Source organism: Callithrix jacchus, chromosome 3, assembly GCF_049354715.1.
Source record: "Callithrix jacchus isolate 240 chromosome 3, calJac240_pri, whole genome shotgun sequence".
NCBI classification, from domain to species: Eukaryota; Metazoa; Chordata; class Mammalia; order Primates; family Cebidae; genus Callithrix; species Callithrix jacchus.
Genome location: NC_133504.1, coordinates 162628074 through 162642626, shown reverse-complemented (window position 1 = coordinate 162642626; position 14553 = coordinate 162628074). Strand labels below are relative to the sequence as shown.

The 14553-nt window shown below is 35.1% G+C and overlaps 1 protein-coding gene across 14 annotated transcripts in view; it reads left to right on the top strand.

The window, feature by feature from the left end:
* The window catches only part of PCDH7 (protocadherin 7), a 431755-nt gene that overhangs the window by 384236 nt on the left and 32966 nt on the right, over positions 1–14553 (top strand). The gene's annotated exons all lie outside the window — the stretch shown is intronic.

Below are 14553 nucleotides of genomic sequence, written 5' to 3'. Positions count from 1 at the left end.
TCAAGAAAGCTAAACCTTGTTTCCAAGAGTCCCTTCTGCCTCTGACATAGAATAGATTCACTAGATATATACAGTAGATGGCCAGCATTTTAATACGGAATATATTAGTTTACTAGGGCTGCCATAACAAAATACCACAGACTGGGAGGCTTAACAAACAGAAATCTATTATCTGACAGTTCAGGAGGCTGAAAGTCAAAGATTAAGGTTTAGCAGACTTGGTTTCACCGGAGGCCTCATTTCTTGTCTTGCAGATGGTCACCTTTTTGCTGTTTCCTTTATTCTGTGCACACTCCCCCCTCATGAAGACATCGGTCCTGTTGGATTAGAACCCCATCCTTATTATCTCATTTTACCTTAATCACCTCCTTGAAGGCCTTATATCTCCAATAGGATCACTTTGGGGGTGAAGCTTCAACACATGAACTTTGAGTTGACACGATTTCACATATAACACAGAGGGAGAGAAATTTCATGTGCCATGAATATAATCTGGCTAACACTGGTACACACAACTAAAAGGTACAAATGGTGCCTTCGTTATACAGTCTGAAAGGGGACAAAGGAAAGTCACCGTTAGGCTGTGTTATGGGTCTGAGTTTCGCTCAATCTGTCCTCCTGGTAAAGTGAATTCCCTTTATATGAGCAACATGTGGCTGCAGGGGGCTCTTCCTAAAGGCATTTGCTCTGGTTGTAGGCAGATGGTATATTTAGGAAAATGCCAGGGAAACCTGGGCACACACATTTATCAGAAGTAGTAAATTTAGAAATACTTATTAAACACTGCATGGGAAACATGTGGAAATAGGGAATAACAGGCTTTGCCTTTAACACACACAAATCTATACAAAATATCCACAAAAATATAGCATATGTAATTTATTTATTGCTAACTAGGGCAGGCACTGTGATACATTTTGTGTTTTATTCTTACTAAAAGTTGAGAAGGAGAATACTATTTTCCCCATTTCACATATGGGGAAATTGACCCCCAAGAAGTTAAGGAACTTTTTCATGACAAAACAGGTTAGTAAGTGGAGTGGATAGGCCTCTTTCATTCCTAAAGCTGTGCTCTTTCCTCAGACCAGCTGACAACTTGAAATGTGAGAAAAAAAAAAATTGACCTGTGTCTCCATTAGCCTTTGTAGGAATGTATCGTGGTTATATTTGCATACACCTGACCCTTCTTGTAGGAGGGCAATACTATCTTTCCATTAAAAGTCTTTAACTTTATGCCTATAACATGATAAGGCTCAGATAAATCCTAAACAGAAGGAAAGAAGGAGGAACGGAGGGAGGGAAAAATAAAGGGAGGGAGGAAACTTGGCTGTGGCTCTCATTCTACTTTGCCATGGATGTGTTATATAAAAACCTCCACAGCCAAATACATGCAAAATGTAGTTCTAAAGTAAAGGAAGTGATAGCTCCGATTTCTTCAGCTCAAGAAAGGTCCCAGAAAGAAGTTAAAAAGCTGTAGTTGAAGGATAAAAATAAGTAAAACTCAATAGGTTAAAGAAGAGAAGTTTAATGGAGATATGGGGGAGATGGGCGTGGCTGAAACAGGTTTGGAGAACAACAGTGAGAGCTTATTTAAGCCAGCATCTAACAAAAATGTAAAAGAATGGCTGCGTATTTCTATTTGCAAAGAACTTTTATTAAGACGCAGATGAGATAATCAATCCTAGTGGAAATACAGATTCATATTACTTGGGATATGATAAGTCCCATAGTTTCTAAGTTTATGTATAGGGAAAATCCTGATAAAACACAGGAAGTTATTAGGTGAGGCACTCAGCTTTTCTCACGTGATAAGCATCAAATGCCAGAAGCAGAATTTTAGAGTTCCCAATATCTTAGAAGCAATCTGGTTTTACCTCCCAATTTTAGAGAAAACTAACTTGTAGAGAAATGAACAGAAGTAATTCAAATGTATGGATTGGCAGCTGTACTGGATCCCAGATCTCCTGGCTCCCTCTTTAGGACTGCTTCCACTCAAGTTTAACTTTCTGTCATAAGTGGATGAGTCAGGGAAAGAGAACTGTGGCCTGATATAAACTGTTTGTACTTGAAGTTGTAGAAAAATGCTGTTTTATCTAGATCATTCTGCACATGCATTTATCTTTGGCATGTGGAAAATTGGTTTCATAATCTCCAGAGAAAAATTGTTAATTTCTGCCTGGAGCATTCTCTCTGCTGATTCCTATCAGAATATTTGCAACTCTAAAATTAATTTTACCCTATTTGCTGTGTTGGTTGTAATGAATCATATTCAAAATCACCAAAAAGTTTTACAAAAGACTGCACAGGAGAAGCAAAAAAATATATTTGGTTTTCCCAAGCTGCTTCTCTGTTGATTATTACCAGGTAGCATTTTTCTCATTTCTTATTCTCATTTATATAAAAATCCAGATAGAAATGAAAGTAATGTATGAGCTGTTTGGGAGAAAAAAATGTTAAGTCAATTATACTCTTGCAAGATTTATAAGAACTAAAGTGAGTTTAAATTTGAATTGTCAAAGGAACTTTTACATGCATTAAGCACTCAGTAAAATCCATCATAAGTATTTAATTATGTACTGGGTTTTGAACTGCTGTAACTAAAGTGGTATTTTTATTTAAAAAAAATTTTTTAGTGACCTTACTGTAGGCATCACTTTAAATTATACATGTAAGTATAATTCAGGTAGTAATATATTTTAGTGAGACAATTTGGAGGACGTGTATGTGTGTGACACAATGAAACATTTTTCTTTCCTCTTTGCAATAAGCATACTTAGGAAAAAGCTATGAACAATTGCCATATTTGCCGGTGTGCAGGTGCCTTAAACCTTATATATGCAGGTGTCCTGGAAAACCTGCTACTCTGTTGTCACTTAGATTCTTAACAATATGTGACTGTTGAATTCCTGCACCTTAGGCAGTTATTTCTAAATATGAAAAGTCTTATCTTAACAGAGTAAGCATTGACCTTTAGATTTTTCCTTTCAACTGAAATGTTTCAAAACCAAGCATATTACATAAATGCATTGACTATAGTTTTTATAGATGCAAGGCACTGCAAAGCATATTGAGCGATTCCGAGATATATGAGATGGTCCCCATGTGCGCGTGTTGCATCTGTACACTCTCATGGTAAAATATGGACGAACCAAGCATAATTCTGTATTACAAATGAAAGGACATGGTAGGAATATTTTGCTTTAACAAACTCATCTATTAATGCGTGAAAAATTTCACATGGCTCTGACCCTAATGACTTAAATATTACCCATGTGGAGCATTTCTCAAGCCTTGTTAATGTTTTCATATCTTCCAGTAACAGAGAGTAATTTAAAATGGAATGAGATATGGAGAATTCCAGCAATGGGCATCATTCTTAGAATTATTACTGTAAATGAAAACTAGTATATCTGATAGTCCCCAAATGTAGCCACTTTTAAAACAATATTATTACCCTTTCTGTTACTGTTTACCCCAAATGATATCCTAAATCCAAAGTAATAATGTCACCTGATATCTGTCTAAACCAAGTCAAGTACAAAAACTGGAAATGAAATACTTTATTTTGCTAGCTACTCTGGGGCCACTGAGATGAACAGGAAGAGGCAGTATTCACAAAAGCACAGGTGTTTATAATATTGTAGATTTAATGTAAAAATGAAATGAGGAAAAGCATTTGTAAATAAAAAGGCTTATGGGCCTCACGCGATGGCTCATGCCTGTGATCACAGCACTTTGGGAGGCTGAGGCAGGCTGAGTTCGAGACCAGCCTGGCTAACATGCAAAACTCCATCTCTACTAAAAATACAAAAGTTAGCTGGTGTGGTGGCAGGAGCCTGTAATCCCAGCTTCTCAGGAGGCTAAGACAGGAGAACTGCTTGAACCAGAAAGGTGGAGGCTGCAGTGAAACGAGATCACGCCATTGCACTCCAGCCTGAACAACAGGAGTGAAACTCCATGGCCAAAAAAAAAAAAAAAAAAAAAAGACTTATGAAAGGTATATAAGGATTGTAGTCAAATATCAGATACAATATGCATGTATCTGTATCTGTACACATAATTTGAACATGTAATTTTTATTTCCTGTGCCATCTTTGTATTTGCTGATAGACACAATAATAACAACCTACCTTTTAGAGATATAATTTAGATTCATTGTGAGATCTAAATTATTCACATTCAGGAATCCATAACTTTTGTTCATTATGTGACATAGAACTCTATGATAAATATATAGTTTGAACAGTGTATAATCACTGAGTAATTTTTTATGTGTGCAGGTTTTATTTTGTTTTTTTTTTTAACTGTTTCCATTAGTATTTACATGTGACATATCAAAAAAATATTATATTTGTAATAATGATTTTCCAGTCAAATAATTAATATTAGCTATAAGTATCCTTACATGACGTGTGACTAATTGCCAGATCAATCTCTTTCAAATTTTGTTAACTATATTGCTTGAGAGACATCAAATAATTTTATACATTTATTTTCTTATATTTCCTTGCAGTGTTTCTGTAATTAGAAAGTTTAGTGTCGTAGGGATATTTTATGTATTTATTTCTTTATTTACAATGCATACAATTTTTCAGAAAACTTTCCCGATTTTTTCTTTTTTTCTTTTTTTTGAGACCGAGTTTTGCTCTGTCACCCATGCTGCTGTGCAAATGCGTGATCTCAACTTAGAGCAACCTCTACCTCCTGGGTTTAATTATCGTGCCTCAGTCTTTCAAGTAGACGGGATATAGGTGCATACCATGTAGCATAGCTAATTTTTTTTGTACTTGTAGTAGAGATGGGGTTTCACTGTGTTAGCCAGGCTGGTCTTAACCTCTTGACCTCAAGTGATTCACCTGCCTCGGCTCCCAAAATGCTGGGATTACAAGCGTGAGCTCCCCAGTTTCTGTCTTTAAGAATGTCTCTCTAATCTTCCTGATTCTCTCTAACTGAGCTGTCATCACTGTCTTCCCTGGATTACTAGAGTATCCTTTTATCTATTCCAGTCCATTCTCCTCTGTGAATATGACTGTTCCTCCAAGATGGATCTCATATCCCCACATACCTATTTAGAAACACTAACATTAATTGTCTACCATTTAAGATTAACATTGAAGACCACCAACTGCTTTCTTTTCTTTTCTAACTTTATTTCCCCATATAATCTGGTTTATTCATTCTGGACTAGTTTAAGACCCCAAATACATGATACGGTTTTATGCCTTCATGCGTTTACTTATGCCATTCCCTTGACTGGAATGTTCTCTCTACCCCCACTCCATTCCTTCGTGGTCAAAAGCCAACCACTTCAAAATCCAGGTTAAATGCATTCCCAAGGGAGATGCACCTAAACATGGGCATCTGTAGCATAATGCTACAGAAAGTGCATTGCAGTTAGAGTTTCTCATTATTTGTTTTTTCCAGTATAGTGTGAGCTCTTGTAGTGCAAGCGGTTAGTTCCGTTTATTTTTCTACCACCGTAGCACCCAGAATGGTGACTAACATTGAATCTGCTCAGAGTGTTCAGTGAAATGAACTGTGTGTGAAGTTTAGAGTAAATGCATTCATCCCTAATTGTACTCAATTATATTTCCTGCCAAATACACTTAAAGCAAGTGAAAAAAAAATCTGGTTGTCTCATACACACCCCTTCTGTCCACAATGTTTGTGATTTACATTGAGAAGAAATCAGTTTGTTCTTTTAGGTAAACGACATAGTGCTTAATGGAATCTGTGCTTAGTGCTTCTTGCCAGAATGTTATCCTTTTCTATAGCAGTACACTTGTCCAGGAAAATGTTAGTTTTTGTGTATAAAAATACATTACCATGCACTCTGTCTTCCCAAACTATTTTGAGCAACTACTTAAAATGATTTAATTTGCAGGACTGTGTGTCTAATACGCTTTCTGTTTAAAATCCTAACACTGAGCTTTCTAAGAGCGACGTGGTCTACATGTAAACTCTTTACAAACAGCATCTGAATTACACACATTCGGAGCTGCCAGAATTGTGTTTGTTGTGGCTGCCTGGTTAGCTGCTGCTTGAACAGCTGAAGTATGAGCGTATTGATCAATTAGTGCCAGCTCAAACAAGAAGTATGCCAGCTGAAAGGGAAGTCAGATTTGTATGCAAAGCTGTGTTGGTAAAATTTGGCTGGGTATAGGTGGTAAAAGGGTTGGACAAGCTATTTAATATGAAGGCACTAGTGTACCTTAAGGAACACATGACAATTTGTATGTGATATTTCAAACACTTCATTTGAACTTAATAAAATGGAAAAGGGTTTCATTTTGACCCAAAGGATGGTAACTGCCTTCATATATGAAGTAGAAGGGGAACAACGTTCCCTGTTGAAATATTCAATCCTAAACCTAGCTTTGAACTGATGTATTCACTCTCACTGAATAATTGTCATATTTCATTTACTTCTTTGTATGTAAAAGACACTTTACATAAATAAAGCTGTTAACTCAATTATATAAAATAACATGAGTTTTGTGATAATAAATCTATATCTTTAATCTAACTTACATGAATGATGAGAATAGCAATATTCTATTTAATATAATGTGTGTGAATGAATCACAAAAATAAAGGGTTTTTTTGTGCTAAATTCTGCTAGGGTATCAGTCAGGGAAATATCAGGAGTATCTTCTAGAAACCACATACTTATGTATAAGAAGAGTTGGGTGGAAGAGTGAGAAACTCCCTGAATGGGATACTGCTACTAGGACTCTTGCTCTAAAGAGTCACTTTACTTGCTCTGGTGATCAACAACATCACTGAAATGAAGAAGTAATGATCTCTAGTTCAGAATTCTTTTGATGACACTAATGTAGGGGTGTGTGTTTGTGTGTGTGTTAAACTTGTAGCTATAATGAGTATGGTCAGAAAATAATGCAGCTTATTCTATGAATGTAAGCACAGCATAGAACATATAAAGTATGGTATATAACAGTAGTATTATATTGATTTTATGTTTTTTGAAACATAAATAAAACAAGACAAAAAAAAAAAGCCCTCAAACTATGTTTAAGGCAGTCACCTCTGTTCTGGTTCAGTTCTGATTCCTTTTCAAAGTTCTGCCATTGACTTTCTTGTCCCACTTTCTTATTGATCTTGTGTCTGTGCTAGGAAGTGGCTTTCTTGAGGTGAAACCTTAATATTAATTGCAGAAATGGTCAGCCTTTGTATAAGCGATTGTGCAAAAATTTCCTGACAAGAGTTTTAGATGTGCTACTAGTGGGATCTGCTTTTTTTCCTTTAATCTCTGCGGTATGCTGGTCACCAGGTAAATGCTAACTATAGAAAATAGCTACTCTTTCTATTTGCATGGCTCTTTCTGAGTGTGATGAAGTGAGGTTTCCCTGTGTCCTTTGTTGATGAAAAGGAGGTTTTATACTCTGCTCCTTTAGATGGAAGAGCCACTTACTGATCTGATTCTGGGCTAAAAGTGGATCTGCCCTTTAGGCAGAAATATGAATGTCATGGTACTTCCTATTTAACATGATTAACCATACTTCCTGGCCCCAGAAAGCCAGAGTTTGACTGTTTATTTCACATCAGTTGTCATGAAATTATTCCTAACAGGAAAACAATCCTGGGTGAATTGGCCACACTCATGTTGAAGGAATCTTATTTAGATGTATTATACTGGTTCAGAAATATGGTCCACGTAGGATAGTGTTCTATTTCTGGAAGTAGCATGTGGTGTGATTGATGAAAACACACACATTTTATCTTTGACATTAGTCCATGGATTTTGATGTTTGATAAAGAATGAGCATCTCAGCATTTCCTAATAATCCACTATGGTTTTCCAAGCATTAGTCTTTTAACTTCTCTGTCCTACTTATACCAATAACTTTTACTTCTTGAATAATTATTTGCTTAAGGTAACTACTCATGGTGTATAGGAAACTGATATCATTATTTATTTTCTACATTTCCCTTTTTTTAGCTTTCCAACAGTTTTTTTAATAATATTTCTTATTCAAAAGTTTAACCTATCTGCAATTTTCATACGCACTCAAAGCAGGGTATATATCTGATAAAATTACCCACGACATTTTTTTTAATAACTAAGCACTAAAGTATACAAGTAATGACATGAATACGTGGGTGAAAGAATGCAAATTGAAGGCTAAATGGTGATAGAAATGCATTTTGCATTTGGATTCTTTTTTCTTTCTTTCTCACAATAGTGCAAAGAAGGATGATACAAATATATGTGCTAGAAGGCCCATTAACTGGCATACAAAATCACTGAAGCAATGTAGTTCAGTAGAGACCAAAGACATGTAATGAGAGTGAGAAAGCAGTTTTGATAATTAGAATGAGTCAAAAGCAATCTCCTGCTTGCTTAGCTCGCACAGATGACAGAGGAAGGAAAATGTTCTTTTCTTCTGAGACAGAAACAGGACATCAGTCAAAATGATAAGCGATGTCAGTGTAATATTCCTCTGAGTCAGGTACCACTGAGTTAGTCATCTGGGATGAGAGTTTCTAATCTTTTTCTTTGCTTCAGTTTCACTTTGGGCTTTGGGGTAATAGATGCCATATCAATATATATCTAAAAAATGCTCGCAGTTCTTAGTTGGGAGAAATAAAAGTACTTTATAGTCTAGTGGGAAAATATAGTCTTTGAAGCCAGTCAAACTGGGACTTTCATTTTTTCTGTGTTAGCATGAATAAGTAATTTATCTTCCTTAAAATGGGTATGAAGTTAACTTTCTCACAGAAATATTGTGGATATTTATGATTAGATATATGTAAAATACCTTTGCAAATGTTTTATTAGTAGTTGTTATTAAATTTACTTAAGGGGTAGCCAAAAAGATCAATTCTTTTTATAGTAGCAAAATGAACCAACATGTCAGGTAATGAATTAACATATAAAGTATAGTACTTTCGCATTTTTTAGGTGTTGTATTTCCAAGAAAACTACAAAAAAGTACATTTGTATGTCACTGATGCCAGCCAAAGGCAAAACTTATTTAAAGTTATCTTAACTTCCAAGTCCAAAATAGACCATGTTCATGTTTATGGTATGAAATCAGTAAATATTCACTCTATTCCTCTGTCCTACACTAACAAAAGGTGAGTTTTTCTTTTCAAAAATAAAATTTAGGATAATGAAGACTGCTGAAAAGTTACTAATGAGAAAAATGTAAAATTTAGCCAGTATGTACTAACATATTCTGAAAATAGAGCAATGATTAAAGTAGACTATAACATACAGCATACAGTTAAAAAAAATCACTTTCTAATTATATAGGAAAAAGAGATGATGGGGAAATTCATGCCAAAAAATTGATAATCCTTTTAACTAAGTTAACTGCTAATTCAATGAATCAGTGTTTGTGCCACGTGGGTGTCTACTACCCTCAGCAAAATTCCAGAAGAGACAAACCTTGTTTTTGTGATTGCATAGGCATCTATCTTACAGCTGGGAAAACAGGGCTCACAGCTGCTATTTTTAAGAGGGAGAAAATTAATTGTAAATGCAAAATTTTAGAACATGACTGGCATAAAGTAACGGTGCAATAAATTATAGATATATGATGTATTAACAAATATCAATTCATTCTTTTTTTCACAATTACACATGGAACATTATATGTATTAGTCCTATAGGAAGAAAGGATAAACTGTGCAGAGAAGACTATTAGCCATTGCTGTGCAGCAAACCACCTGAAAACCTGAAGATTCACTGGCTTAAGACAATAAACGTTTATTACCAGGGTATTTCTTCTCTCCTGAGCCATAGTCAGCTGTTCTTGGTGGGACCCATTCTGCTTCTGTGGTCTATATTAGGGTTGTGTTGGGTTGCTTTGCTAATCTTTGCTGAACTCTTCCATTTGTCCTCTGCTGGGACAACAGTGCACCTCTGCCCCAACAGGCTGGCTCAGGCTTGTTCCCGTGCCGTGACAGAAATGACAAAAGGGCAGAAACATGCAGAGGTCTGGAGTGAAATGATGTTGCTCCCACCGAATTCCGTTAATCAAAGCAAGTCTCAATGCTAGGACTAGTTTAAAATGTGGGAAAACAGACTCCACCATGTGAGGGAAAAACTGCAGTCACTGCAAAATATGCATTGATATGGAAAGGATAAACAATTATGACCATTTTAGCAATCTACCATGATGACTATGCTTAAAGAATAATTGACAAGTCTGTTTTTGAAATATCTTTAAGCATATTTATTAATGTAAGGTTGTTAGCTTCAGTCTTTTCCCGTATAAAGAAAAATAGTGCAAAAAAATCAAGCCATGAAATAGTCAAAGTATTAGGTTGTAAGAGGATAAAGTCAGTTTGTTGTTAGAATGTTACATGATAGAGATGTATTTGTTCAAAGGTAAGATTACTGTAATTAATAGTGTTTACCTATGTGTTCATGATTGCTACTTCTAGGTTTGAATATATTTATTTATTCTATAACATACAAAGAATGGAACCAATATATGCTCACTGTCATGTACTTCTCACAAATATAGCCATTTCAAGGGTTTCTCTCTGGCAGCGTTCACCAAATTAATATTCCTTTAATTGAAATTATTGAAGACGAGGTTTGCTTTCCAAATATGTATACCTAAGTACAAACATGAGGCTGTGTCCCACAGACATTGCCACTGGTACATTCAGTACTTCACCCATTGCTGGCAATCTCAGCAATGTATTCATAAATTGGCTTCCATATCTCTATAGCTAGGCAAATGCCATTATAATCAAACCTTGACTTCATTGGAGGCCATCCTAAATTTTTTAATTTCAGCATAAATTAGTGTGAAGGAAGGAGAACATTAAGCTTTCATGTTCTCCATCAAAGCTTAATATTATTAATCAGAAATGGAAAGTATAACTAGAATACTGTAAGAATAGCATTTATTAAAAATTCAAAGCATTCATGGCTACCTAAGCTTGTTCTGAGTACTTTCTCTGAATTGGTTAATTCTTACACCAACCATGAATGGTAGGAATTATTTTAAGCCCAATTTTCAGCTGACAAAACTGAAGCAAAAAGTATTTGGGGGGCATATTTAAAGCCATATGTCTTATTGGTGAATCTATCATTCAAACACAGACAATCTAATTCCACAGTGATGGCCCTTAACACCCACTGTTTTTTTCAACAAAGCTGCTTAGTGGAAAGAGAAGAAACAGCTAATCAAATATCAGATAACTTCGTACAAGTTTTGAATTGTGTTCATGATTTGCTACCAACCTTTACTGTTAGTAATATTTTCCTAAAAACAATGCAAAGATTTTATTTGTTCCCCTATGGAAACTAGGGTTTGTGAAGTTCCACTAGATATAAAATAAGGAGTTTTGCTAATAAAACTGAAAGTTTTAAAACTAGTTTTTTAACTCTATATATGCACCAAAATATTTTGTTTCAGAAAACTCATTATTTGACGAAGCAGTTCATGCTTTGGAAATCAGAGAACAAATCTTCAAACATTGAACACCAAAGGCTAATTTAAGTCATGTAAAAGTCAACTTTATATTAATATGGGGCATTTTGCTATGACATGTTGCAAGTTATTATTAAATTTAACAGAATTCCATATTGACAGACAGAAATTTCAGCTATCATAGAGTCACCATGAAGAATACTGTGATTGGGGATAAGTATATTTGTGAATTCATAATGTATCCGTCTTCAACATATGGTTCATATTTATTCTAGGTAATTAAATTATTATTACAAACTCTACACTGGTGTGCAGTGGCTCGATCTCTGCTCACTGCAACCTCCAATTTCCTGGGTCAAGTGGTTCTCTTTCTTCAGCTTCCCAAGTAGCTGGAATTACAGACATGTGGCATCATGCCTGTATAATATCCTCGATGTACCTTATATGTAGCCTAAAGCATATTTTGTAATCGGCAGTTAAAAGTAAGATTTTTTAAAAAGCTCAATATTTTCAGTAATTTACTAGCTTAAGAAACTATCGAAATTTGTTAAAAGTTTTCTTTTTTTTTTCTTAGATGGAGGCTTGCTCTGTCACTCAGGCTGGAGTGCAATCGTGTGATCTTGGCTCACTGCAACCTCTGCCTCATGGGTTCAGATGATTCTCCCTTTCTCAGCCTCCCAAAAAGCTGGGATTACACAGGTTCCCACCACCATGCCCAGCTAATTTTTTGTATTTTGGGGGGTTCTACCATGTTGGCCAGGCTGATCTCGAACTCCTGGCCTCAGGTGATCTGCCCACCTCAGCCTCCCACAAATTCTCCTGTGTGGATATAATCTCCATCATGGTAAAACAAACAGGGTATGTTCTAAGAACAATAAGCAATACTATATTGTTATATAGTTGATACTTTACTTTTCTAATAGTATACCACAGTCTCTGGAGATAGTCAAGAGTTCAAATCCAGCCTGGGGCATTTAAAAACATGATGATTTGAGCAAATTGCTTAATGATTTTGTGATCCATCTCTAAACTGGGACTTAAAAAATGGAATGAATTAATGAGTCAGCATTTAAAACCATGACTGGCAAATAATAAACATTCTATAAACGTGTTATTGTAAAATCTAGAAATTAAGTATGGGCACAGATGCTAGTTAACTGAGATTTATTTTTCTTGAAATTTCTTTCAATCCCATTTGACTTCTTTCTTATATACTAACTTGCCAGTTAGTTTCTCTTGATAGAAATCTTCTTTCTGTTGACTGCTGAGAGGTTTGCTAACTTTCTGAGTCTTTCCTTAAGCAAACAAGATTCAGGTATTAATATATGATGATATATGATGCAGAAATCTTGCAAACATTTTATTCTGAAAGTTATCCATAGTTTTGAATGAATATGTCCAGAGGTGTGTCTTAAAATGGTTTCCTTGGAATTCATGTCCAATGGAGGTAGGACTGGCATATATAATTTCTGTAATGATTCATATTTTCATAAAATCTACTATTAGGACAGCAAATTTATAATATTTAATAATTAGTACTAAAAACAAAAGCCATTTTAATCTCTACTTAACAACTTTCATGAGGCAAAACATTTTGAAATGAGAATCTATCAATACTGTGCGTTCAATTGGCGTAACATGCTGTGAGCTCTCAGGATGAACAGGAATCTCAAATCCAAGAAGCAAACTCTCTCTGTTGTTTACAGTATTTAAAATAAATTGTTTCCGTTCTCTGTGGGATTGTTTCCTATTGAGAAGAGGTTCATAATTAAAAACAGCAACTGGAATAGAATTATAATGCAGGTATTTTTACAATGTGGGCACCTGGTATATTATCTTGAAATAAACTGACCTGTGGTTATTACTGGTAGTGTTCTTTCTAGGCAGGATTTGCATAACCACAGAGAATTAGTCCCTCTGTCCATCCTTCTGAAAAGAGCGTAGAGTATTTAGTAGAGAGGAGGTAATTATGTTATTTGGGGTAATAGTCAGATTTACTGTCTAGGACTGCTATTCTGAACACTACATGAACTTCAGTATAATTACTTAGATCCTGTTTAGATGAAAGCTGATTGATTTTTTTTCAGTTCTTCTTTGTGCTCCCTTTTTATTCTTATTGTTTTTTTTTAAGCAAGCAAAAGTGCTATTTAATATTAAAGTTGATCTTCTTTTGTCTGTATTTAGGGAATGTTTATTGGAAAATTTTTAAGTTGTCACAGATCAAAATTTTGTTCAAATGATAACTGCCTTTTAGTCCAGTGTTTAACTAGCATACCTGTCATTGCCGATAATATTTACAAATAAATGTACTCTATAAATTCCATTTTTACACTGTTTGGCACCCACCAATATCAACAAGGTCAAGTGGTAAGTTGAAAGAATCTTACATTTCACTTTGCTATTAAAAAGAAAATCACAGAATAATTGCATTATTAAAGTATATTTTGTTGTATTTTAATTGTGGTGATACTTAAGTTTTACATCCTAAAAGCTATACGTAACCAGTATACAAAAGGACCTCATGTAGGACACATTGGTATTATTTCCTCCTTTTCATATAAAGGTATTATCATTTTTAATGTTTGTAACATAGAGGAGTAAAAACTGAGGCATTTTATATGGCTTATTCTATATATTACCCATGTATAGTCTCTCACTGCATAAACAAAAGATTGTACTTAAATAAAATATTTTAATTTGTGTAGTTTCAAGAATTATCTTTATACAATTTTAGAAATGGAACAAGGCACTTTACCTACTCAGTTTTGAGCACATTGGTACAATAAATTTTTGCAGTATCACAAAATAACGCTTAGTTACAATCTGCCACACTCTTAATGTTAACATTTAATTTACTTATAGTTTTTGAAATTTAAAAATTAACTTTTTTTTTTGAGACAGATTGTCTCTCAGTCGCCCTGGCTGGAGTGCAGTGGCTCAATCTCGGCTCACTGCAAGCTCCATCTCCCAGGTTCAAGTGATTCTCATGCCTCGACCACTCTAGGAGCTGGGATTATAGTGGGATTACAGGCACCCACCACCAGGCTCAGCTAATGTTTAATATTTTTAGTAGAGACAGGGTTTCGCCATGTTTGGCAGGCTGGTCTCAAACTCCTGATCTCAGGTGATCCACCTGCTT